The sequence below is a fragment of the Balaenoptera borealis genome (assembly GCF_965194805.1).
Source record: "Balaenoptera borealis genome assembly, chromosome: 3".
Taxonomy (NCBI): Eukaryota; Metazoa; Chordata; class Mammalia; order Artiodactyla; family Balaenopteridae; genus Balaenoptera; species Balaenoptera borealis.
Genome location: NC_138866.1, coordinates 144323566 through 144351307, shown reverse-complemented (window position 1 = coordinate 144351307; position 27742 = coordinate 144323566). Strand labels below are relative to the sequence as shown.

Genomic DNA, 27742 nt, shown 5'->3' with positions numbered 1-27742 from the left:
CATGACATTCATGCTATGCTATTATTCACGAAGTTAACAGATAATAATAACAATGAACAAACAACTTTATTGAGTATTTACTATGTCCAATACTGTTCCGAGCCCTTTTACATGCATTAACTCAGTGAATCCTTAACAAAGTCCTATGAGGTAGATACTGTTACTGTATCCATTCCACAGAGAAGGGGATTTAGACCCATAGAACTGATACTTTATCCATGTCCCCCCAGCTAGTACATAATAGAGCCTCATAAATCACTTCTGACTTGACTACTCAACAAAGTGCTTTATGTAGGCTAGGAGGAACTCTATTACATGGTGAGGTAGAAAGTGCATGGTTTTTGAAGTTAGATAAAAATTGGATTTGAATCCTGATTTTACTATTTTCTGACTGTGTGATCTTAGATATATGAACATTCGCCTTGATTTTCTCATTCATAAAAGGGATTATAATTCTTCCCTCCATATACTTAGACAAGTCATGATAGGAATATTTCAAAGTCCCCCAATATTGATCAGTAATAGCTCAATTTTTCTTTCCTTCATCCTATAAAGATATTTAATATGACAGAATGCAATGTGGTCCTGAGGTCTTCATGTTTATAAAGTACATTTGACTTAAATGAAAAAGAATCAATTGTTGAATATTATATTTTAAAAAATAGATTTTCCATCCAAAGAATAGTGATCAAGAAGACAGGGATGCGATAGTAAAAATTTCAGAAGATTGGCCAAAAGTATCCCAAGGCAAAAAAAATTCCAAGCTCGGAAATTGTAAGCGTCACAAAAGAATTTCTAGGTAAAAGGATAAAGAAATGTGTAAAGTACTCAAGTTTATTTTATTTTATTTTTTAAATTTATTTTTTGTTTTTTTAACATCTTTATTAGAGTATAATTGCTTTAAAATGGTGTGTTAGTTTCTGCTTTATAACAAAGTGAATCAGCTATACATATACATATATCCCCATATCTCCTCCCTCTTGCGTCTCCCTCCCACCCTCCCTATCCCACCCCTCTAGGTGGTCACAAAGCACCGAGCTGATCTCCTTGTGCTATGCGGCTGCTTCCCACTAGCTATCTATTTTACATTTGGTAGTGTATATCTGTCCATGCCACTCTCTCACTTTGTCCCAGCTTGTTTTAGCTGTTTAAAAATGTGATTTGCTGCATGTTTGGACACCTGTTTTCCTGCAGAAAGGAAACATTACTTCAGAGTTAAGGGAAGTCTGTTGTTCCATAAACAATGGCAGTGGGAGGGGAAAGACGTGTTCAACAAGTTATTTTCCTTAGGTCAATGGAAAAGATCACTTTTTTACAGAGAGAGAAAAATCTCAATCTCTTTCCATGTGCCACAGCTCTGAGGGCTGATACTTTTCCTCTGCGCATTTTCCTGGCTGCTTTTCTTCATTCTGGAAGGGCTGTCTTGGTCACACCCTCCTCCTCAGTCAGAAGGAGGAGGCCTCCTCTTACATGTGTTACCCCAGCATCCAGCTGAACAGACAACAGGCCAAAAGAAGGAAGAGTCCTGGGGGAAATAAATCTCATAGCATGCACCATATTGCCAGGTCAGGGGCAATTTCTTCATACAAGTCAACTTCTGTACAACAGCAGACAAAATGATAGCATTTTCATAATGCAAAAATAGTCCATATCTCCGATATTGGTCCATTTATTTCAGCCAATGGTTGGTATTATAAAATGACTATTCCAGAAGGCCTTGAATAAAGGAACTTATACCATTTATTGGCTGTGGGGTCTTGGGTAACACTTATTCTATATCACCCACTACTATGAATTTCACTTGAGTACTCTATACTTTTTACTCTCACACAGTATCAAAAACATTTGTTTATCCAAACGGCCTCCTCTTACCTCCCACACCCAGCCTGGAGTGAAATCCTCAAAGGCAAGGACTGAGCAGTATCTGTTTTTGTTATATCCCTGGCATGGAATACATAGCCTGTCATATGGCATGTCGTCCATATATTAAAAATGGATAAGTAATGGTTATAAATGGGTGGATATAGAAAGGCATGGATGGAGTGTCTCTTGGATACTTATTGTATTTGTTAAGTGAAACTTCATTTCCCTGAATAACGAATAGAGGAATGCCTTTAAATTATGTTCTCCCATTGTTAAATGTCATGAGCATTTTTTAAATTCTTATTTTATTTTTGCTCCAGGAGATGCATTCACTCCCTGGATATGTTTGGGGAAACAGGTGGATAAAATTTAGAAATTCTGTTATATACTTTGGTCAGTTACCATGTACTCACAGCAGCAAATTTATAAATAAATCTGGCTTTGGGTTAGTTTAAAAGTGCATCTTAATAAAACAGAGACCCAATTTTCCTCTCCCCCAGCTTAGTTGTGTTAATTCGGATTTGCTTTTCACAGCCAATGACAGAAAGCCTGACTATAGTGGCTTAAACATAAATAGAGCTTTATTTTTTGCGTATCATAAGTTTTGGTGGGTATGAAGTTCGTGGCATTATTTCAGTGAAGTTCCTTCTATCTGCCATTCTCCTGGTTTTCTCAACATGACTACAAGATGGCTGCTGTAGCTCCAGCCAGCACATCATCATTCAAGGAAGGAGAAAGAGAAAGTGGGGGGGAGGAGGTGACAGCATACTCTTGCTTACACTTTATTGGCCAGAACTGTGTATTATAATAAAGCAAACTCCAGCTTTACAATGGTCTGGTAACTGAACATTTTAGTTTGTTCATCCTCTTTAATAAAGACATGTAAGACAGAAGAGTGTTAGAAACAAGCGTTGGGTGAGCCAACAATGTCTGTCATATCAATATTCAGTTACCAATGCTGCCAGAAAGTATAGGTGCCTATCTTTTCATCACACTGGTAAGCAAAACTCACTAGCACAATTCTTTATATATATATATATATATACACACACACACATTAACTTTCCTTGATAAACTACCCCAAAATAAGTCAAATTCATAAGTACATTTGAACCCAAAATTGCCTACCAACCTCATCCTCACTTAATTTTTAAATATTAATATGGGAAGAATATTTGTGTTATTACAGAAAATTACTTATTTTAATATTTATGTTATTGCAGAAAATTACATATTGGTAAGATATACACAGAATCCACAAAAAATAAGTTTATAAAGCATGAATACTGATAACTGGTGAGCAAAAGAGGAAAAATAATTAAAAAACAAACATGGAAAAATATTCTATCTTATTACCTAAATAAAAATGCCTCTTACACCCAGCAAATTGGTAGATATATATATTCAGATTTGTAATATTTAGTGCTGACTCATGATAAAAGCTGGCACATATCAAAATACATTGACTATGTGATATGATAATATCACTTCTGGGAACTTTTCCTAAGGAACTGATTCTAAATAAAAGTGAAGCCATATGTACAAAATGTATATTATATGAAGGTTATATATAATAATTAAAATTTGAGAGAAATAAAAGTCTAAATATCTAATAAGGAAAAAATGACTACGGAAATTATAATGGAATAAATTTTATGACATATAATGAAGTCACTAAAATGATAATTATAACAACAATTTAACAATATGGAATATGTTTATGATTTAATGATAGGTGTGAAAAGCAAAATCCAAAGCACATAATGATGTGATTTCTGGTGAAGATTTAGAAATGAAAATTCCTCATGCTCTCTTTGGCAGCACATATACTAAAATTGGAACAATACAGAGAAGATTAGCATGGTCCCTGCACAAGGATGACACGCAAATATGTGAAGCATTCCATATTTTATTTTACCAGGGGAAGGGATAGATTGGGAGTTTGGGATTGACATGCACACACTGCTATATTTAAAATAGATAATCAACAAGGACCTACTGCATAGCACAGGGAACTTTGCTCAGTATTATGTTACAGCCTAAATGGGAAAAGAATTTGAAAAAGAACAGATACATGAATATGTATAACTGAATCACTTTGCTGTACACCTGAAACTAACACAACATTGTTAATCAGCTACACTCCAATATAAAATAAAAAGTTTTTAAAAAGCCATTAAAAAAAATAACCCTCACATACACTTTCAGACACCATTGCTATGATTTGCCAATATTACACAAACATTTGGGGGAGGGGGCTCTATAATATCAATAAAACATCCATGTAAGAAATACTTTTTAAAGTTATTGCTCCCTAGAAAAATGTTTAAAAAGCTATACGTAGTATGCCAATAAACTATTGTAATTCCATTTAGCAGTTGTAAGATCTTCTCTTTATCTTTTATATTCTGAAGTATATTTAGATTTATTTCTTTTATGTGTAATTCAGTGACACTAAAGATTGGTGTCTTTCATTAGTTCTAGAAAAGTGTCACCCATTATCTCTTGGAATAATTTATCACCCCCATTCCCTATCTCCTCAATAACTCTTAGCTCTACTTTCATATTTTTATTTCTTTCTTTCACTGTGATTCTGAATATTTTATATAAATATTCCACTTTAATAATTCTCTCTCCAGCTTCATTGAACCGTCTCTTTAACTCATCCATCTCAAAAACTGTCTCTAAAACACTAAAAACACAGTTATTTATATTCTCTACCTGATTATTCTTGAATATAGTCTTTGCGTGCATCATTTGTTGGTTTGATTTTTCTGTTTAATGTCAATAATGTAGGCTTGTTTGCTCAAATATTTTATGATTTTTCAAAAATTCTATATTTATATTTCTTTTCATTCAAAGAAAGTCTTTGTGGACTGATTTTAATGTTCTTGCCTCCAGAAAGAACTTGTGTCTTCCTCCCCTTGGCACCTGGGCACAACAAATCAAGGACCATTATAGGCTGAAGCTTTGGCTTGAGGCCTTTTGGGCTACACTGTACCCTTGAAATATGACTCCAAATCTGCTTGAAGGAGGGTTTGTGTTGAGAAATTATGAATGAAGACTTTTCCATTTTTTTCCTGCTCTACCCAAAGCAATGGCCAAGACAGTCAGGCCAACCCACTTTCTTGCTTCACAGATTGTGGTTTCACTAGTTTACTGACTGCAAATGTCATTTTTAGAGGTCCTGGCTTCGTGTGGTTAAGTCTTCAATTAGTCCTCACATCTTGCATGGGCCTCTCTTTGTGTCCCAAAACCCAAGTTATAAGTGGATAGGGATTAATATCTGCCCCAAAGACCTACAACAACGTCTGGCAAAGCCTATCTTTTTAACAAAACTAGGCTTCATTGAACACCCTCTATAAACACACACAGAGGGAAGATGTTACACCTATGTAGAAATACTGCAGTTAAAAAGGGTGGCACTCGACCACCAGAGCCTCCCATCAAGCCTCTTAGATAGCCTCAACCACCAGAGGGCAGACAACAGAAGCAAGAAAAACTACAATCCTGCAGCCTGTGGACCAAAAACCACAGTTACAGAAAGATAGAGAAGATGAAAAGGCAGAGGGCTATGTACCAGATGAAGGAACAAGAAAAAAACCCAGAAAAACAACTAAATGAAGTGGAGATAGGCAACCTTCCAGAAAAAGAATTCAGAATAATGATAGTGAAGATGATCCAGGACCTCGGAATAAGAATGGAGGCAAAGATTGAGAAGATGTAAGAAATGATTAACAAAGACCTAGAAGAATTAAAGAACAAACAAACAGAGATGACCAATACAATAACTGAAATGAAAACTACACTAGAAGGAATCAATAGCAGAATAACTGAGGCAGAAGAACGGATAAGTGACCTGGAAGACAGAATGGTGGAATTCACTGCTGCGGAACAGACTAAAGAAAAAAGAATGAAAAGAAATGAAGACAGCCTAAGAGACCTCTGGGACAACATTAAATGCAACAACATTGGCATTATAGGGGTCCCAGAAGGAGAAGAGAGAGAGAAAGGACCAGAGAAAATATTTGAAGAGATTATAGTCGAAAACTTCCCTAACATGGGAAACAAAATAGCCACCCAAGTCCAGGAAGCGCAGAGAGTCCCATACAGAATAAACCCAAGTAGAAACACGCCGAGACACATAGTAATCAAAGTGGCAAAAATTAAAGACAAAGAAAAATTATTGACAGCAGCAAGGGAAAAACGACAAATAACATACAAGGGAACTCCCATAAGGTTAACAGCTGATTTCTCAGCAGAAACTCTGCAAGCCAGAAGGGAGTGGCATGATATACTTAAAGTGATGAAAGGGAAGAACCTACAACCAAGATTACTCTACCCGGCAAGGATCTCATTTAGATTTGATGGAGAAATCCAAAGCTTTACAGACAAGCAAAAGCTAAGAGAATTCAGCACCACCAAACCAGCTCTACAACAAATGCTAAAGGAACTTCTCTAAGTGGGAAACACAAGAGAAGAAAAGGACCTACAAAAACAAACCCAAAACAACTAAGAAAATGGTCATAGGAACATACATATCGATAATTACCTTAAACATGAATGGATTAAATGCCCCAACCAAAAGACATAGACTGGCTGAATGGATACAAAAACAAGACCCATATATATGCTGTCTACAAGAGACCCACTTTAGACCTAGGGACACATACAGACTGAAAGTGAGGGGATGGAAAAAGATATTCCATGCAAATGGAAATCAAAAGAAAGCTGGAGTAGCTATACTCATATCAGATAAAATAGACTTTAAAATAAAGAATGTTACAAGAGACAAGGAAGGACACTACATAATGATCCAGGGATCAATCCAAGAAGAAGATATAACAATTATAAATATATATGCACCCAACATAGGAGCACCTCAATACATAAGGCAACTGCTAACAGCTATAAAAGAGGAAATTGACAGTAACACAATCATAGTGGGGGACTTTAACACCTCACTTACACCAATGGACAGATCATCCAAAATGAAAATAAATAAGGAAACAGAAGCATTAAATGACACAATAGACCAGATAGATTTAATTGATATATATAAGACATTCCATCCAAAAACAGCAGATTACACGTTCTTCTCAAGTGCGCACGGAACATTCTCCAGGATAGATCACATCTTGGGTCACAAATCAAGCCTCAGTGAATTTAAGAAAATTGGAATCATATCAAGCATCTTTTCTGACCACAACACTATGAGATTAGAAATGAATTACAGGGAAAAAAACGTAAAAAAGACAAACACATGGAGGCTAAACAATACGTTATTAAATAACCAAGAGATCACTGAAGAAATCAAAGAGGAAATAAAAAAATACCTAGAGACAAATGACAATGAAAACACGACGACCCAAAACCTGTGGGATGCAGCGAAAGCAGATCTAAGAGGGAAGTTTATAGCTATACAAGCCTACCTCAAGAAACAAGAAAAATCTCAAGTAAACAATCTAACCTTACACCTAAAGAAACTAGAGAAAGAAGAACAAACAAAACCCAAAGTTAGCAGAAGGAAAGAAATCATAAAGATCAGAGCAGAAATAAATGAAATAGAAACAAAGAAAACAATAGCAAAGATCAATAAAACTAAAAGTTGGTTCTTTGAGAAGATAAACAAAATTGATAAGCCATTAGCCACACTCATCAAGAAAAAGAGGGAGAGGACTCAAATCAATAAAGTCAGAAATGAAAAAGGAGAAGTTACAACAGACACCGCAGAAATACAAAGCATCCTAAGAGACTACTACAAGCAACTTTATGCCAATAAAATGGACAACTTGGAAGAAATGGACAAATTCTTAGAAAGGTATAACCTTCCAAGACTGAACCAGGAAGAAACAGAAAATATGAACAGACCAATCACAAGTAATGAAATTGAAACTGTGATTAAAAATCTTCCAACAAACAAAAGTCCAGGACCAGATGGCTTCACAGGTGAATTCTATCAAACATTTAGAGAAGAGCTAACCCCCATCCTTCTCAAACTCTTCCAAAAAACTGCAGAGGAAGGAACACTCCCAAACTCATTCTATGAGGCCACCATCACCCTGATACCAAAACCAGACAAAGACACTACAAAAAAAGAAAATTACAGGCCAATATCACTGATGAATATAGATGCAAAAATCCTCAACAAAATACTAGCAAACAGAATCCAACAACACATTAAAAGGATCATACACCACAATCAAGTGGGATTTATCCCAGGGATGCAAGGATTCTTCAATATATGCAAATCAATCAATGTGATACACCATATTAACAAATTGAAGAATAAAAACCATATGATCGTCTCAGTAGATGCAGAAAAAGCTTTTGACAAAATTCAACACCCATTTCTGATAAAAACTCTCCAGAAAGTGGGCATAGAGGGAACCTACCTCAACATAATAAAGGCCATATATGACAAACCCACAGCAAACATCATTCTCAATGGTGAAAAACTGAAAGCATTTCCTCTAAGATCAGGAACGAGACAAGGATGTCCACTCTCACCACTATTATTCAACATAGTTCTGGAAGTCCTAGCCACGGCAATCAGAGAAGAAAAAGAAATAAAAGGAATACAAATTGGAAAAGAAGAAGTAAAACTGTCACTGTTTGCGGATGACATGATACTATACATAGAGAATCCTAAAACTGCCACCAGAAAACTGCTAGAGCTAATTAATGAATATGGTAAAGTTGCAGGATACAAAATTAATGCACAGAAATCTCTTGCATTCCTATACACTGATGATGAAAAATCTGAAAGAGAAATTATGGAAACACTCCCATTTACCATTGCAACAAAAAGAATAAAATACCTAGGAATAAACCTACCTAGGGAGACAAAAGACCTGTATGCAGAAAACTATAAGACACTGATGAAAGAAATTAAAGATGATACCAACAGATGGAGAGATATACCATGTTCTTGGATTGGAAGAATCAACATTGTGAAAATGAGTATACTACCCAAAGCAATCTACAGATTCAATGCAATCCCTACCAAATTACCAATGGCATTTTTTACGGAGCTAGAACAAATCATCTTAAAATTTGTATGGAGACACAAAAGACCCCGAATAGCCAAAGCAGTCTTGAGGCAAAAAAATGGAGCTGGAGGAATCAGACTCCCTGACTTCAGACTATACTACAAAGCTACAGTAATCAAGACAATATGGTACTGGCACAAAAACAGAAACATAGATCAATGGAACAAGATAGAAAGCCCAGAGATTAACCCACGCACCTATGGTCAACTAATCTATGACAAAGGAGGCAAAGATATACAATGGAGAAAAGACAGTCTCTTCAATAAGTGGTGCTGGGAAAACTGGACAGCTACATGTAAAAGAATGAAATTAGAATACTCCCTAACACCATACACAAAAATAAACTCAAAATGGATTAGAGACCTAAATATAAGACTGGACACTATAAAACTCTTAGAGGAAAACATAGGAAGAACACTCTTTGACATAAATCACAGCAAGATCTTTTTTGATCCACCTCCTAGAGTAATGGAAATAAAAACAAAAATAAACAAGTGGGACCTAATGAAACTTCAAAGCTTTTGCACAGCAAAGGAAACCATAAACAAGACGAAAAGACAACCCTCAGAATGGGAGAAAATATTTGCAAATGAATCAACGGACAAAGGATTAATCTCCAAAATATATAAACAGCTCATTCAGCTCAATATCAAAGAAACAAACACCCCAATTCAAAAATGGGCAGAAGACCTAAATAGACATTTCTCCAAAGAAGACATACAGACGGCCACGAAGCACATGAAAAGATGCTTAACATCACTAATAATTAGAGAAATGCAAATCAAAACTACAATGAGGTATCACCTCACTCCTGTTAGAATGGGCATCATCAGAAAATCTACAAACAACAAATGCTGGAGAGGGTGTGGAGAAAAGGGAAACCTCTTGCACTGTTGGTGGGAATGTAAATTGATACAGCCACTATGGAGAACAATATGGAGGTTCCTTAGAAAACTAAAAATAGAATTACCATATGACCCAGCAATCCCACTACTGGGCATATACCCAGAGAAAACCGTAATTCAAAAAGACACATGCACCCGAATGTTCATTGCAGCACTATTTACAATAGCCAGGTCATGGAAGCAACCTAAATGCCCATCAACAGACGAATGGATAAAGAAGAGGTGGTACATATATACAATGGAATATTACTCAGCCATAAAAAGGAACGAAATTGAGTCATTTGTTGAGACGTGGATGGATCTAGAGACTGTCATACAGAGTGAAGTAAGTCAGAAAGAGAAAAGTAAATATCGTATATTAATGCATGTATGCGGAACCTAGAAAAATGGTACAGATGAGCCAGTTTGCAGGGCAGAAGTTGAGACACAGATGTAGAGAATGGACATATGGACACCAAGGGGGGAAAACTGTGGTGAGGTGGGGATGGTGGTGTGCTGAATTGGGCGATTGGGATTGACATGTATACACTGATGTGTATAAAACTGATGCCTAATAAGAACCTGCAGTATAAAAAAACAAACAAAACAACTAATACTAAACTTTCATTGGGTTATTTGTATGGAAATATGTTAATATAAATGTTTCAGACATTACATGAAATTTCTAAAAATCTTATATTTGTATTTGTATGGAAATATGTATGGAAATATGTTAATATAAATGTTTCAGACATTACATGAAATTTCTAAAAATCTTATATTTGTATTTGTATGGAAATATGTATAGAAATATGTTAATATAAATGTTTCAGACATTACATGAAATTTCTAAAAATCAAAAAAAAAAAAAAAAAGGTTGGCACTCAAAGGACACCAAACAAGTATGTTTACTGCCAGAAATGAGAAAAATCTGGGACATTTCTTGTTTATATTCTTGGAAAGAATCAAGAGTATATTGCATTGGTGAAAGTGTAGCAAAAGGCATGATGAGAGAGTAAGAGCACAGAAGAAATTGTAATATTGAGATGGAAAGTACAATTTCTAAGTTAAAAGCCATTGGAAAGAGTTAACAAACTGTGTGATGCAGAAAATAAAATTCATTTTATATAGGACAGCTTTGAGAAATTTTCCAATATGTCAAGGGAAAACTAGATAAACAAGACAAGTTAAATACATAAATAAGAACTGTAGAACAGATTCAGGGAAAGTGATCTTGGACTTTTAGACTAGGTAGTATGGGAATCATAACAGAAGTCAAGAAAAAGAAAAAGAGGGAAAAAAGCATGAAGAAAAAGAAGAAAGGAATTCCTTACATTAAAAAAAATATCTGAGTCTGCAGATCAAACAAGCTCATCAAATACATGTGTTATAATTAATGAAAAGAACAAAAAAAGTATAAAGATCCCTATAAATAATCAAAAGTGAATAGTAAAATTTGCTCACACCACTGAATACCAAAGACAATGAAGCAACAACATACAGAATTGAGGAGAAAATACTGTGCCTGAAAAATGTTGTTTATGTGTGAGGGCCTCAGGAAGATAAACCCAAGGAAGAGAAAGAATTAAACACAGACCACACATTGAGAAGGAAAATTTCAGAATTTCTTTTAAAATATTGTTGTAACCCTATTATTTACAATAACCAATACATGGAAACAACCTAAGTATCTATCAATGAACGAATTGATAAAGAAAATGTGATATAGATATAGGTATAGGTATAGATAGATATATTAGGATAGTAGTCAACCATAAAATAGAAGGAAATCCTGACATTTGCAAAAACATGGATAGACCTTGAGTGCATTATGCTAAGTGAAATAAATCAGGGAAAGACAAATACTGTATGATTTTACTTATATGTGGAATCTGAAAAAAACAAACATTGATACAGAGAACAGATTGGTGGTTGCTAGAGGCGGGCGGGTGGAATGTGGGCAAAATAGGTGAAGGTGGTCAAAAGTTACAAACTTACAACTTTAAAATAAGTCCTGGGGATGTAATGTGCAGCATAGCGACTATAGTTAATAATACGATGTCGTATATTTGAAAGTTGCTAAGGTAGTAAATCTTAAAGGTTCTCATCACAAAAAAAGTTGTAACTATGTGTGGTGATGAATATTAACAAAACATGATGATCATTTCTCAATACATACATTTATCAGATCACTATGTTGTACAGCTGAAACTAATATAATTTTATATGCCAATTATAACTCAATAAAAAGTGGGAAAATATTAGCATAACCCTAAAACCAAAAAACTGATCATTATAGCACATAAATAAAGCAGCAAGCCAAGTAATTAATTATACAGCATGGTCTAGAGAGTATTTTTCTAAGAATGATATGGGGTTGGTTTTATTAGGAAATCTACTAACATAAATATTAACACATAGAGATCAAAAGGCAGAAGAGAAAAGAGAACAACAACAACAAAAAAAACCCCAGGACCTTCTGTATGCATCCATTTCTGATACAAGTCTTAGTATATGAGCCCACAAGGGCACTTACTAAACCTGAGAGGGCAGCATGGCATGGTAGGTGTAAACACAGGCCTGGAGCCCAGATTGCTAGGGTCTCAATCCCAGTGCTGTGCTAACTGTATGGCCATCGGGGAAATCATTTGACCTACCAGTGCCTCAATTGTCTTATCTGTAGAATGGGAATAATAATAATAATAATACCACTATCTATCTCATGGAGCTGCTGAGATAATTCAGTGAGTTAACATATATAAAAATTTAATTTAGTACGTGGTCCATTTCACATTATACAAGTATTTATTATTATCAATAATAATAGCAAATGCCTATATAAAACCAAAAGTCAAAATTATACTTGGCATACCCAATCCTTACTAAAACTATGGTATACTCTCACTACTGTTATTTACCATTATTTGGCAGGTTCCAAACAATTCAATAAGATAAGAAAAAATGAGTCATATATATGGAAAGAAGGAATCACATTATCATTATTTGAAAACTGATTATGTACTAAAACAAACCAAAGGAATCAACTGAAACAGAAAATCTATTAGATATAAGGCAAGAATTGAGTAAGTAGACAGGTAACAAATTAAATATACAAAAATCAATTTTCTTTCTATGAATCAGCAAAATAAATTAAGTATAATAAAAATTCCATTCACAATAGCAACACAACTCTAAAATATCTAGGAATGGAATTAATAATAAATACTCTAAGGGTTATATGATAAATCCCAGGACTTTACCAAGAGATAACAGGTAAAATTTAAATAAATGAAGAAATATGCTGAATTCTGGGACAGCAGCGACCAATAGCATGCAATATCAATTCTCCTCATATCAGTCTGTAAAAGCATAGAAATCAAAACAGCAATGGGGATTTTCAGACTTGGCAAACTAAATCCACTTTAGAAGAATACATGGCAAAAGTATACCAGAATAATTTTGGAATGAAGAGTAAAAATAATAATGAGGGTTTTCCTTTACAAATAGGCAAAAGATCTTACACATTTACAATAATTTGCTGTTATGGTATTGATGCAAAATATGGCAGCAGATCAAGGGAAGAATACAGAAAGCACCAAAACCCTGGAATATGTGAAAGTTTGCATATGATAAAAGCACCTTTCAATTCACCAGGAAATGGATTATGATGGAGCTAAAACAAAAACAACTGGTTAATATTTGAGGTAAAACTCTTAACACAAATACAAAATTATTTAATTTTGATTAAAGGGTTAAATATTTAAAAGTCAAGCAATAATAAAGAATAAAATAAAGATTTATATGTTCTATCATCTCCAAACCAGGAGGTCTTTCAATGCATATCCCCAAAGAAGAAACCATAAAGGAAAATATTAGTGAGTGGATAAATAAAATATAAATATATCTAAATTGCCTAAAATATTACAAATGAAACAACAAACTAAACATAATTTTAATAAAGGGACAAATAACCTCACTTGATATAAAGTGCAAATTACTATAACAATAAAATATCATGATTTGCTTCTCAATTCAGGTTTAGCCTTGATTACTAAATTGTACTGATCTGCTGGTCCACAGCTGTAAAAAGGCACTAATTGTAGTCTGTTACCAATGGAAGTACATATAGTTGCAGTATTTCCAAAGGACAATTTGAAAATATATTTCAAAAGCCTTAAGAATGTTTAAGTTCTTGGAGTTCATTCAAATTCCAGAAATCATTATTAAGAAAATAATCATAAGAAGAACAACAAGAAAGTCCTAAATGTGCACGAGTATATTACTAGTCAAATAAGCTTGAGTATATTCACATCATGGAGTATTAATATTATGATGTGCTTTGAAGAGACAACACCATGGGGATAATTTCACAATAGAGTATTTTTTTAAGTATCTGTGGAATGCTTTAATTTCTTTTTTTAAAATTTTTTATTTTATATTAGAGTATAGTTGATTTACAATGTTGTGTTAGTCTCAGGTGTACAGCAAAGTGAATCAGTTATACATATACATATATCTATTCTTTTCCAGATTCTTTTCCCATATAGGTTACTGTATTACAGAGTATTGAGTAGAGTTCCCTGTGCTATAAGGTAGGTCCTTGTTGATTACCTATGTTAAATATAGTAGTGTGTATATGTTAATCCCAACCTCCTAATTTATCCCTCCTCTCACAACCTGTCCCCTTTGTTAAGCACAAATTTGTTCTCTAAGTTTGTGAGTCTGTTTCTGTTTTGTAAATAAGTTCATTTGTATCATTTTTTAAGATTCCACACATAAGTGATATCATAGGACATCCATATTTCACTGTCTGACTTACTTCACTTAGTATGATAAACTCTAGGTCCATCCATGTTGCTGCAAATGGCATTATTTAATTCAATATAGTATTACAAGCTATAAATCCACTACAGTGTAGTATATCCATTGTGATCCTAATTTTATTTAAAAATTTTTAAACAATTTACATGTACAAAAATGTTAAAAGTAGTTAGAAATGCATGATGATGAGGGTACCTACTTTAATTTTTTTCCTTCTTCGTTTTCCTTACTTTATTTTTAGTCATAAAAATAAGTTATTGCTTTTTCACTCATATTTCCTTAAGCAATGCACCTAAGCCTGGAAAGAATAGTATATCTGAATGAATATTATTTTATATGTGATTTTAAATTTATAAGTAAAATTAAAATTCATTTTAATAATTACTTAGTTAAGTTAAAATTAAATCAAATATTTGAATTTAAATATTTAATCAGGACAAAAGACAAAGAATAAAGCTGTTTAGTCACATTGACTTTCTTGAGTACCTGCTTCTTCCTTCACACACATTACCTGGTATCCTCTAGATTCTCCTTAATTCCTTTGGGTCACTGAGCCTGTGCCTATTTTCATTTTGGGGTTAAACATCTTAGGTCTAGTAAAAATATAGCAACAAGAAATCTACTCCCTTGGTACTGTCCCCAGAAACATTATCAGAATCTTTACAAACTGCCAGCGTGAGTTGAGAGACAGTGACTTTTAGAGTTTTAAATGAGTTTGGAGAGGTTGTGAGATGAATTAAGTTTGTACATCCTTTGTCCTGACATGCACCCAGCAGAGAAGTTAAAACTGAGCCAATCCAGCCATGCAGATCTGTGAACTCTAATAGGTGGCAGAGAAGAAAGCGAGAAAGCTGGTGGAAGGGGCTCCTCGGCTTCCTTGCTTATCGACCCCATCAGATGGACTCTAATGCTTTCACACTGAAGACCAAATCAATCGCGAAGCATGTTGATGTCTCTGCCAGACTCCATCTGATGGGCTCCTGTGTACAAAGCCCCTCTGTATCCATCCTTTCAGACCCGGCTTCCTAATCCATTACTGACAATTTTTTCCTAAGTAACTGCAAAAAGGCCCTATATTCATGGAAACAGCAGGGCTGAAGGTGTGGGCTGGATTTCAAATGTGTCCTTTATTTCCATGCTGGACCTTCCCTGGGTCTTTTATTGGTAAATGTGTGCTTAAGCCATGAATGACACAACAGACAGCTAAGTCCTCTGTGATTGCCTTTCCATGTCTTTCTGGACCACGCATATGAGAGTAAATACGAATCAGAGACTGTGTCTTAGACAGCCTAGAATTTGAGCAGAGAGGAATCTTAGCAAGCTGAACTCTCTGTTTTATAGATGCATAAACTGACAATGCCTTATACAAAGTTATGTAGCTAAGTGCCAGTAGAAACGGGCTTACAATAAATGTTCCCCTGACACTAATCAAATGTCCATGTCAACACACAAGGCTTCAAACTTCACATTCCTGTTTAATAAAAGATTTGGAGTTCATCTTTTCTTAGAGGTTATGTGCCGCCATAAGTCTTACCTTTCAGCAGGAACAAGCTCAAGCCCAATCTTAAGCAATTAGGTTGTCATCTTCCTTCTCTATTTCCACCCACTGTCCCTGGCACTCATCTTTCCTGGCCCTTTGATCCCTTAGCTCTGCCCTTGGTTCCTGAAACCTGCCCTAGCCCGCCTTATGATGAGTAGCTGGAGCAATCCCTCTAGCCCTGGGTCCCTAGAGGTGCTCTGAGATCTAGTTTTGAACTTTCCTTCTACTGTCACAGATTGGCGGGGAGTGGGGGAGAAGGTCCCCTGCCTCCGTCTAAGAGTTCTATACAATATTTTGAGAAATTTGTCTGAAAAAGACAATGACCAATCAGAACAGGTGCTGGTCATAGCAATGGAGCAGAGTTCTGCTTTGCCAGGTTTGTATCCTGTGGTTTCTGAATCTTGATATGGTCCTGGAGGAATATGGAAGAGGAGTAAGGGAGAACAGGATAGTGAAGGGGTGGGTGGGAGTTTCACTTGGAGGGCATAAGCCGTGGCTATTAACGCACAGATGTGAAAGTATTTCAATTCCCTACACAGTGGAATACCAATCCTAACCCTTATCCAGGTCTCCAGGTTCCACACCAGTCCGTCCAAGTACACCAAGTCTCCCTGTCTGGTGAGGGGGATGGGACACAAACCAAAACTATTTTCAAAAGGTGAAATAACATTAAGCTGAAGCTGCAGCCCCCAATTTTCCATGAATATAGCTTCTCCCAGGAGAGTGGCCCACCAGACATGCCTTCACTAGTCACGTTGGATGGCCAGTGGCTTTGGGAGGGTAAGAGCACCATAACAATATTCAAGTCCAGCACTTCTCAAAGCATGGTCCCCAGATTGGTGTTTGCCTGTGAAATGTTTGTGAACACTTATCCATGATGAAATAAGAGACCTGAGACTGAATATAAATCAATCATGTGACTAAATACACATGTTAAGTTCATCTGATTGTTTTTTTTCCAAGGAAGGGAGCATTGTGATTGTGTTTATTTATATTCTGGTACAAGTTTCTTATATCTTTGCAGCAACCGAGGAATCAACAGTTCAGGGACCAGATAGTTTGTGTAGTACTGCTCCAGAATAAACTCCCCAACAAGGCCTCGGCTTTGAACAATGCAAAAAGAATACTTTGGGAGTCAACTCTCTGGGATCTGAATCTCAATTCTGCCACTTCTTATCCCAATGACCATGTTCAAGTTATGTAACCTCTTTGAGTTCAAGGTCTTCTTGCTTAAAATGGGAAAATATTATATATCACTTAAGCGTTTCTACGAAGTTTAAATGAAATATAATGTGCACATGTACCATACAGATGCACAGAGTAGATGCTCCATAAATGCGAATTTCAGGCATTTTTTTCTACATGCACTATTATACACATGGGCCTAGAAATCTGTATAAATCACGTTTATACATAACATATAAATGTATGTATGTCCTTAAAACCTAAAAATAGAGTTACCATATGATACAGTGATCCCACTCCTGGGCATATATCTGGAGGAAACTCTATTTTGAAAAGATACATGCACCCCAGTGTTCTTGGAAGAACTATTTACAATAGCCAAGACATTGGAAGCTACCTAAATGTCCATTGACAGGTGACTGAATAAAGAAGATGTGAGATATATATATATATATATATAATGGAATATTACTCAGTCACAAAAAAGAATGTAATATTGCCATTTGCAGCAACATGAATGGACCTAGAGATTGTCATACTAAGTGAAGGAAGTCAGAAAGAGAAAGACAAATACCATGTGATATCACTTATATATAGAATTTTTAAAAATGATACAATTGAACTTACTTACAAAACAGAAATAGGCTCACAGAAATAGAAAACAAACTTGTAGTTACCAAAGGGGAAAAGTGGAGAAAGGATAAATTAGGAGTTTGGGATTAACAGATACATACTACTATATATAAAATAGATAACCAACAAGGGCCTACTGTATAGGTAGGTATAGTATACTGAACTATAGTCATTATCTTGTAATAATCTATAAGGGAAAAGAATCTGAAAAACAATTTTATATATATATATATACACACACACACACACACACACACACATATATATATATAAAGTGATTTAGTTATATATAACTGAATCACTTTGCTGTACACCTGAAAATAACACAACATTGTAAATCAACTATACTTTATTTTTAAAAATGTATGTATGTGTGCATATATAAATACCACTCATCTTTGATCAATTTTCATTCTCTTTCTTCTTTATTTTTCTTCCAATTTAACCTGGTCAATTTGATGTGGATAAAACACAAAGAGGCAAAGTATTGAGCACTGGCATTCAAGAGAAGCTAGAGCTTCTATCCATCTATATAAGTAAAGTTTTGAATGAACTGAGAGAGAAGAATCATATTCCTGGTGTACAGAAACACCTCAGAGATATTGCGGGTCCAGTTCCAGACCACTGCAATAAAGTGAATATCGAGATAAAGTGAATCATACAAATTATTTTGTTTCCCAGTGCATATAAAAGTAATGTTTACACTATAGTGTTGTCTATCATGTGTTTTGGGGGAGGTAAAATTTCTTCCTTACCCTTTTGGAGTTCTTTTGGCTGGTCTAATGATTAAATTGACACAGACATACTAACAGGAGGAAAAAAAAAATGTTTGCATGCACAGAGGGCTCATGAAAATGGGACCCCTGAAAGTGACCAAAACGGGCTGTTTATGTATCATTTTTAGACAAAGAAACAATTATTTGTGAAGATTTAAGAAAACAAAGGGGCTTGTACTTGGAGTATCAGACTAATCAAGACGTAACAAAGTTTGTTTACACAGTTTCCTTAGCCTTGAATTCCCGAAATCTGGAGATAAGGATGCTTTCTATACTCCTGGTATAGGGAAAATACCTTCACATGGGAGATTTATTTCCTGCTTTTAGGGAGAAAGACGGGGATCAGAGTGTTTTTTAATATCTTTTTACCTCCACAGGGTGTTTCCCAAGTTACTTTAATTCAAAATAATCAATATGCCATTGAGTCATATTTTGGGGTGGCCTTCCCTGGGCCCCAACAGAGTGCAATGGCATTATGTCTTTAAAAAAACCAATGTGCATACCTTAATTTAAAAATACTTTATGCTAGAGAAATGCAAATCAAAACTACAGTGAGGTATCACCTCACACCGGTTAGAATGGGCATCATCAGAAAATCTACAAACAACAAATGCTGGAGAGGGTGTGGAGAAAAAGGAACCCTCTTGCACTGTTGGTGGGAATGTAAATTGATACAACCACTATGGAGAACAGTATGGAGGTTCCTTAAAAAACTAAAAATAGAGTTACCAAATGACCCAGCCATCCCACTACTGGGCATATACCCAGAGAAAACCATAATTCAAAAAGACACATGAACCCCAATGTTCATGGCAGCACTATTTACAATAGCCAGGTCATGGAAGCAACCTAAATGCCCATCAACAGATGAATGGATAAAGAAGATGTGATACCCATATACAGTGGAATATTACTCAGCCATAGAAAGGAAAGAAACTGGGACACTTGTAGAGACGTGGGTGGACCTAGAGACTGTCATGCAGAGTGAAGTAAGTCAGAAAGAGAAAAACAAATATCGTATATTAACGCATATATGTGGAATCTCAAAAAATGGTACAGATGAACCGGTTTGCAAGGCAGAAATAGAGACACAGATGTAGAGAACAAACATATGGACACCAAGAGGGGAAAGCAGGGGTGGGGGGGGAGTGGTGGAATGAATTGGGAGGTTGGGATTGACATGTATGCACTGATACGTATAAAATAGATAACAAGTAAGAACCTGCTGTATAAAATAGATACATAAATAAAATAAAATTCAAAAAAAAAAATTTTATGCTAAAAAATGCTAACCATCATCTGATCCTTCAGTGAGTCTTTTTGCCATGGTAACATCAAAGATCTCTGATCACAGGGATAACAAATATAATAATGAAAATGTTTGAAATATTTTGAGAATTACCAAAATGTGACATAGACACATAAAGTGAGTAAATGCTGTTGGGAAAATGGCACTGATAAACTTACTTAACACAGGGTTGCCACAAACCTTCAATTTGTAAACAACACAATATTAGCAAAGTGCCATAAAATGAAATATGCTAGTATACAATTCTGATACAAAGTGGAAGTTGAAGAAATAAATTCAGAGCTTGAGCAGAAAAAGAGAGTAATCATCCCCAAAGAAAGCTTCATTTGACAAATCAAGCACACTAATCAGAAAGTGACCTGGAACAACGTGACAGTCTGGGGGACCAGAGTGAATTCTTGGGGAGCCCTACACCCTTATGAGACCTTAGCACCTTCACCATTCTTAACACCATCTCCCAGAATCCTAGACCACAGTTTATGTGGGGACCGTCTACTTGTTCCAGCCAAGAGTTTTCTAACTGGGTTTCACTGAACAGTAGGGATCCAGGGACAGTTGATTATTCCCCTCAATTTGCATGCAAATTTATGTGTTTGGGCGGGGGGGATCTTTTAGGAGGTGCTGTTGGCTTCATGAAGAATTATAGGGTTTTCTGAAGGTTGGCAACTGGGTTTGGTCAGCATTCATCATCACCAAATAATTAGCAAGGTCAGCTGTCCACTCACAACTGTAATGGAAATTTATTTAACTCTCACGAAGTACGTGATGCTGTGCTGGGAGTCACGAAGAAAGAGGTATGATCCCACCTCAACGGTGACTTATGTGACTGCCACCTCCAAAAGACCACCTCCATTTCTATATCTCTAGCAGAGAGTATGACACAAGGTATCATTTTAGAGTGCAGGGTGGGCATTCAGAAGATCATCAAAAGAGTTCAAAGAAGATGTCAACCCTCAAGGATCTTACAGCCTACTAGAAAAGGCACAACTTATAGTAATGAGAAACATTTTGAATGTTCAGAGGAAAAAATAACTGCTCTGGCTTTGGCTGGACTTTGTGTGCCCCTGTACAGCATTTTAAAGGTGGTCTAACAAAACAAGTGTAGCAACATAAGCAGCTAAATGCACAGTTTTACACTTTCCCAGCCCCATGCATTTATGTTACCTGCTTGGCTCCTGTAACACTCAAGTTCTGAGCAATTCTAGTCACTAACACTCCTTCTTTGATATTTTTCTATTATTCCCCTTCAAGTTTTGCTTGACTGAATACTTCAGGAGAGACAGAATAGGGAGAAAACCAATATAAGCAGGAAGAGGGGCTAATATCCATTAGGGCCTGAAGATTTATGTGTGGCTAGAAGTTGATGTTATGATCCAAAAGATATCATATGACCAAAAGTAATATAACAACTTAATATTCAATTCAGCAAATGAAGCCTGACCAAATGCAGAGAAAAATCATCATTTAGGGCTTAAAAGAAATGAGGTTGCTGTGTAAAACTCTCATATTGAGTCAATCAGTAAATTAAGAAATAATGGTTAATTTTAGAATGTTTTAACTAAAAAATCAGTAAGAAAATTTTATTGACAGCATTGGATTATTAATACAATTAACCTTAAGGGAAAAAAAAAGATTATGTCTTCATCCTTCTAGAACTTCACTCTGTTTTTCAGCAAATGACACCCACCCAATTGCAAATATATTTGAAAAGTTGATATGTGCAAATGTTGTTTTTTAAAATATGTACGTAATGAGAATGCATGGAGAGATTTGTTTCTTTGGTAAATTTGTTCAAGAAAATTCTTTTTGCTGTGTGCAAAGCATTGACAGAATCCGTTGTTCAAAGCTTCACGTCTAGGACCCAGACAGTTTGGCCTTGAATACGCCTCTTGGCCCAGAGGCAGGCAGGAAGCGCCTGGTCCACTGATACTTGGAGATCTTTTTAGATGAAAATTAAGAAGCCACTCTCCTTCTATCCTGCTCGCTGCCTAGAGTAGAGACTGACATTTTCTGCAGGGAATCCTCTGTTTCCTGTGGGTGTAAGTCTAAACATCTCTGGTTCTGCTCACCAGATAAAGGGAAGATGCTAAAACCACATCAATCCAAGAGCTGCTGAGCGGTGACTGCAAACGGTGTGCCTGTGGCTTTGTGATTCCCCAGGGTTCGCGTCTGTGTAGAAAGGCCTTCAGAATCCATGAGCAGAGAAGTAATAATAAGAGCAATAAAAACAGTAACCGAGCTGAGCACCGTCAGGCTGTAATTGCTCTGGCATCAGAGCAAACAGTCCTCCCGTCGGCCCATGCGGCTTTGATACCCAACTGCTCAGGAGGGAACAGCTGGAAACCCCAGCAAGCAGGCTACATGTTAGCAGACTTTGTTCACTTCAAACGGGGAGAAATGTTTTATTTTTAATGGAACTCTTCCTGTCAGTCTTGTCTTCTTCCTTCCTGCCTCCAACCTCCTACAGCCATCTCGTTCTTGCATGAGGGGGCGTGTTCAGGTTACAGCCCGTTGATGGCAAAAGAACTGGGATGTGTCCTCAGGCAGAGAGACTTACAAGTTCAAGGTGCAGCAGCAGGTAGCAGGAGATAGGCGCGTGCTGCTGAAATTCCACAGAGAAGGCGCTGGATGCCATACTCAGGAGAGAGAACACATATTAGGCGTGTAGCTGAGGATATACCACATACACCTTCAGGACTAGATCACAGAGTCCTGGACTTCAGCAGGGTCTTATTTTAAGAAAACTAAAAGTCTCCCTGCTTCAAGTCATCTCCATCAATCTGACAATTACTCAGATGCCTCTTATTAACAACTTTAAAATAATATCCATTCATACATAAAATAACACCAAGTCTTACATTGCTTATGAATGCCTCACTGCTACCTGGCCATTCAGTGGAGGTTTGGGGCTGATAGGAATGAGATACAGAGCAGGTCAAATCTGGAAAAAGAATTAGAAATCTGGAAATCTTCAGGTTTTCTCTGAGCCTCTTGAGGGCAGGAGCTGGTAGGAGGGATAGGCAATAAACGAGGCAAGGAATTTTCTTAATTAAAAAAGAAAAATCCTGACTTCCTTCTGTCTTTATACACATTCTCCTTTGCTTTCTGTGTAGCACAAACTGCCAACCTGTCCTGCTTGTACAAAAGGAACATTACCGTAACCCATTCATTGAATCCACATGATAATTGGTATTACATCCCAAACGCCTTCCTCCAGATTTATTCATTGAATGTAATGAACTAGGCAGATCTCATGACTTCCAGCTCTTATGCCATAGAAGTTCAAATCAGAAATATCCTGTGAAATATGTAAATAGATATTTTAATCTTTATTCAAAGGCAAGTCTTTTTCTAGTCGAGGTTGGTAGTGGATTGGAAACTCAAATGAGGCTGGGACTTGGAGAGGGAGGTACGAAGCATTGCTTCCTTCCAACTCATTTACTGCTATTTTGGGTACCTCCAGTGTTAGACGCAAGGAAAGGTCATACAGGAGAAAGATCCAGCCTCATATGGTGGGTGCAGTTACCCTCTGATGTGGAGGCCACCTGGGGGCAGATGTACACTTGCTGTTCTTTGGATTTTCCTATCAGGGGGTCTTCTCACTTTCTTGACAGATAGGTCTCCATTCCAGGTGGTTGCTTGAGAACCTGCTGCACAGTCCCTAGAGAGCATTTCCTTTCCCACATGGTGGCTGGTGTTTCTTTACCATTCCGGATGGCTCAGTTGGATGTGGCCTGAGATGGCCCTTTGCTGTCTCCCTCTTGCACAAGCCACTCATCTCTGGGCTACAGGAAACACATATGCATCCTTTGCCCAGAGAAATGATCCGAACCTAACTGGGTCTCTGACTCACCATCAAATACAGTTATTCAGCATATTGCTCTTCCTCTAGATAATGGGAATCCAACCCCAATGCACTATGGTTCCCAAACTCCAGGGGTCACATATCAGGCTATCCCAGTGGTCTCAATGAAGCTACTCCTCCAGGCTTGAGGCAGGTAAGGGGAAATGGGGTGGAGTCCACGTGATTTTATCCAGATCAACTCTCTTTCTACTCTGGCCTCTTTCTACATTCTTGATCTGGTTAATGGGGTCAAAAGTCATGGATTGGATGGTAAATATTTCCTTTGAAAATTCCTATTTTTTTCAGCCACTCTTTTTAGTACTGGGTAGTATATATACCTGGAAACTTCAGAGGTAATTTTCACACCCAATTACACAATGGATCCACTCTAATACTTTGTATTTTCTATACAAGAGTATAGAAAGGGCTTTGCACTGATTTTCCCAGTCTCTTGCACAAACTTATTTATAAAAAATGTAGTATTTAATGATGTTGAAGACCACAGTCTCTGATCAAATGGAAGCAAGATTATGATTTTTCAGGATGACTGGACAAACAATTGCTTATCTCTATTCCTCTAGCCATTGACTAAATGGTTGTGCAGACAAACCCCAGTCCAAAAAGCACTTGTAGATGTAGCTCATTTTAATTCTCCTTATCTCATATAATAAAAGGTTGAGGTTTTTTTTAAACAATGATAATTGTGTGGACAAATATATGTGTAAATATTACATTTTAAAGCCTACATGCAATGACAATGTAGAGCACTTTGATTGCCTCAGAAGAGAAGCCTTATTAATCATTCCCTTGGTTTCCAAACTAAGTTCCTTAGGTAGGACCAGCTCTTTCTTTCCCTACTCAGATAAACTGTGACCTTCTTGGGAAAGGGGTTATACCCTATGAATGTGTCTGTGCCCGGCCCCTCACTCAGACTCTGGGACTGATTAGACATTGATCAATATTTGCTGAGTAAAAAGTGAGGCTTCTACTGAACATCTTCTATCAGGCATTTTGCTGAGAACCTTCTAGGTATTATCTCCAATTCTCATCACAAGCACATAAACGATGGTGTTAACATCTCCATTTTACTACCAAGACTAGAGCATAGAGCAATCACATATCCAGCCAAAAATCACACAGTTGGTAGTAGCAGACCTGGGATTTGAACCCATAATTGTCTGACTCTGAAGCCAAGTGTAACAACAACAATACCTTTCGTGGTCAATTTACGTACTAGGTTCTTCATTGACAGAAACACTGTAGTATTGCAACTGAGAAGGACCCTGTGGGGTCTTCCTAGGACAGACACCCCCATGTCCTCTGCCTGCCTCTTGTCTGTAGAAAAACTTTAGCCAAAGAGAAAATTCAATCAGAGAAGTAAGAAAATGCAGAAACAAAGGAAAATAGTCAAACAAGACAAAATAATAATAGTTTAGTCATTAAACAAAGTAAATAACCTTTAGTTCCTCCTCAAGGGCTATAGATAACATTCGGAGCCATATCCTTTGAGCTGTTTTGTAGATACTGAAACCCTCTCCCCAACCCCCGGTGGAAGAAGTTAACTACATGATGACCAAACTGTAGCCATGACATAAGAACTGGCCTCAAGGAAATGGGAACAAACTGACCTTGGAACTGAAGACTAACTGTACTTAAAACAATCAAGATGACACTGATCAGACCAACATGTGACCCAACTTCAAGATGATTGTTAGAGCTAACTGTGCTGTTCTGCAAGTAGCCCCCTCCCTCTGCCTGTGCACGCCTGACACTCCCCTTTAAAAGCTCTTGCCCGCTGATTGGCAGTTAGGAGTTGGTTCTTGGACACAAGTCCACCTTCTCCCCAGGTTGCTGGCCTCCTGAATAAAGTAACCTTTCCTTTCCTACCAACACTTGTCTCTCAAGTATGGACTTCCGAGCAGTGAGCAGCCGAACCTGAGTTCAGTAACAAGGTGTGTTCCTGTTGGGTTCATTCATTTATTCATTTGTTCACTCATTGTTTACTCTTTTAGACCGTCATCATACTGTTAGTGAGCACTGTGGCAGATTATTTAGGGTCCAATCCCACACAATAAAGGCACTTATTGTCAGCTTAGGCATAGTCTTGAGATCTCTTTTACCAGAAAGTCTGTAACCCTAATGTATCCCTTCCTACTTAGACACTGCAAAAATAATAAGAAAAAATGCTGTAAAATAAGCAGTGAAAAAAATAGCAGTCTTCCTGTGAAATGATGTTAACTGCAAGACATGCAGTTCTGAGGTTAAATATGAAATTTCTGCCTAACAGAGTAAGAATTAGATGTCAAGGCGGAGGCAAGATGTGTATTCTCTCTTCGGAGGGAGGTTTAAGGGAGAAGGTAGGGGATGGCGTACTTTTTTGGTCAGCCCAGTCTCCAACAACTGTACAATTCTTGGCTCCCAGATGCCTCACTGCAGGTTGGAGCTACACGCTCTACATCTCAGCAAGCATCCATCCAGCTGGAAAAATAAAAGGCTGGTTTTCCTTTCTTAGAGCCATCTTCAGTGTCTACCACCAACTACTTTGGAGCTCTTAGCTACCCTAGCTACTGAGGACAGAGAAAACAGGAAGCCCTCTCACCATGAGCATGGCCTTGCATGAAGCTGTTGGTGACTATTTCCCCACCTCCTGCTCCAGTCTCTCTTCCTATATGTTGAAGTGGGGTGTGGTGCAAGGCGTAGTAGGCTCAAATCTGACTTTTCTTAGTAAGCCCTGGGAACTTATTTGCTCAATGGGGGCTTTTTCTTTTTTTTTTTTGAATATGGAGTGTGGAATGACTTGTACTGCAATCTGCTAGCTCCAATTCTCAGACTAGGGAAAGTCCCAATCAAAATTCTGTTACACTAGCAATAAGAAGACCTGAATTATAATTCTGGTCCCATCAAAACCTTCCTGTGTGATTTGAGGCATTTCTACTTTCTCTTTAGACTTCAGTTACCACATCTGTAAGATACAGCTGGAAGTTGAGTTCTAATGGCCAATTCTAATGCTCCTCCCCGTTCTAACATTCCATGAGTCACCTCGCCCTGCTCACATGGAAAATTACTCTCCTTAGTGTTTCTATGACCACATTTTAAAAATCAAACCCCAAACACATGACCAAATGATTAGATTATTAGTGGGGGTGATAAGGCAAAAGTCAGAAATATACTTCAGCCTATGACATCTATCTATGGAGTTTCTGTAAACACACACCCACATAAACTTCGAATTAAACAATCCTGGATAAGGTCAAGACTTATGATTCAAGGTAAGAGTAAGTCTACAAATGAGAAACACTGACTAGAACCAAATTCCAGGAAGCCTCAAGAGTTATAGTTATAAAATGGGACTCATAATCTCATTTTGTGAGAAGCTGTAAAAACTCAAATGAGATAAGAATAATTAGTGATATAAGCATCTGGGATATTATTGAATCATATTATTTAGTCCAGGATCAGAATAGACCAATAGAGATGTCAGTATACATTAGTCATTAAAAAAAAAAAAAATACTACTAGAGCTCATTCATACTCAGACTTAACAAATGCTAAAATTTAACAGTAATTCATTCAAAAATGTATAGTAAATTTCTTCCCAGTGCCAGACATTGTTACATTGTTCTCAGGCTGAGGACACAGCCCCTCCCCCCTCAGGGAACCTAGTGTAGAGAAGTTATGTTAATAATTGCTTTATTATAGTTTTGAAAGTACTGAGACCAGAAAATGCAGAATGGTATGAGAATACATTAAAGGGACTCTCACCCAGCCTGGATAATCATACTGATCATGTTCTCTTATATATATAAATATACTATAGACATATATATGCTATTTA

At 36.8% G+C, this 27742-nt stretch overlaps 1 protein-coding gene and 1 long non-coding RNA gene across 2 annotated transcripts in view; one reads left to right on the top strand and one right to left on the bottom strand.

Moving 5' to 3' along the window:
* Positions 1-27742, bottom strand: part of AGBL1 (AGBL carboxypeptidase 1) — an 803597-nt gene that overhangs the window by 214345 nt on the left and 561510 nt on the right.
* LOC309627202 overlaps positions 1-27742 on the top strand; it is a 532216-nt gene that overhangs the window by 266932 nt on the left and 237542 nt on the right. The window lies entirely within an intron of this gene.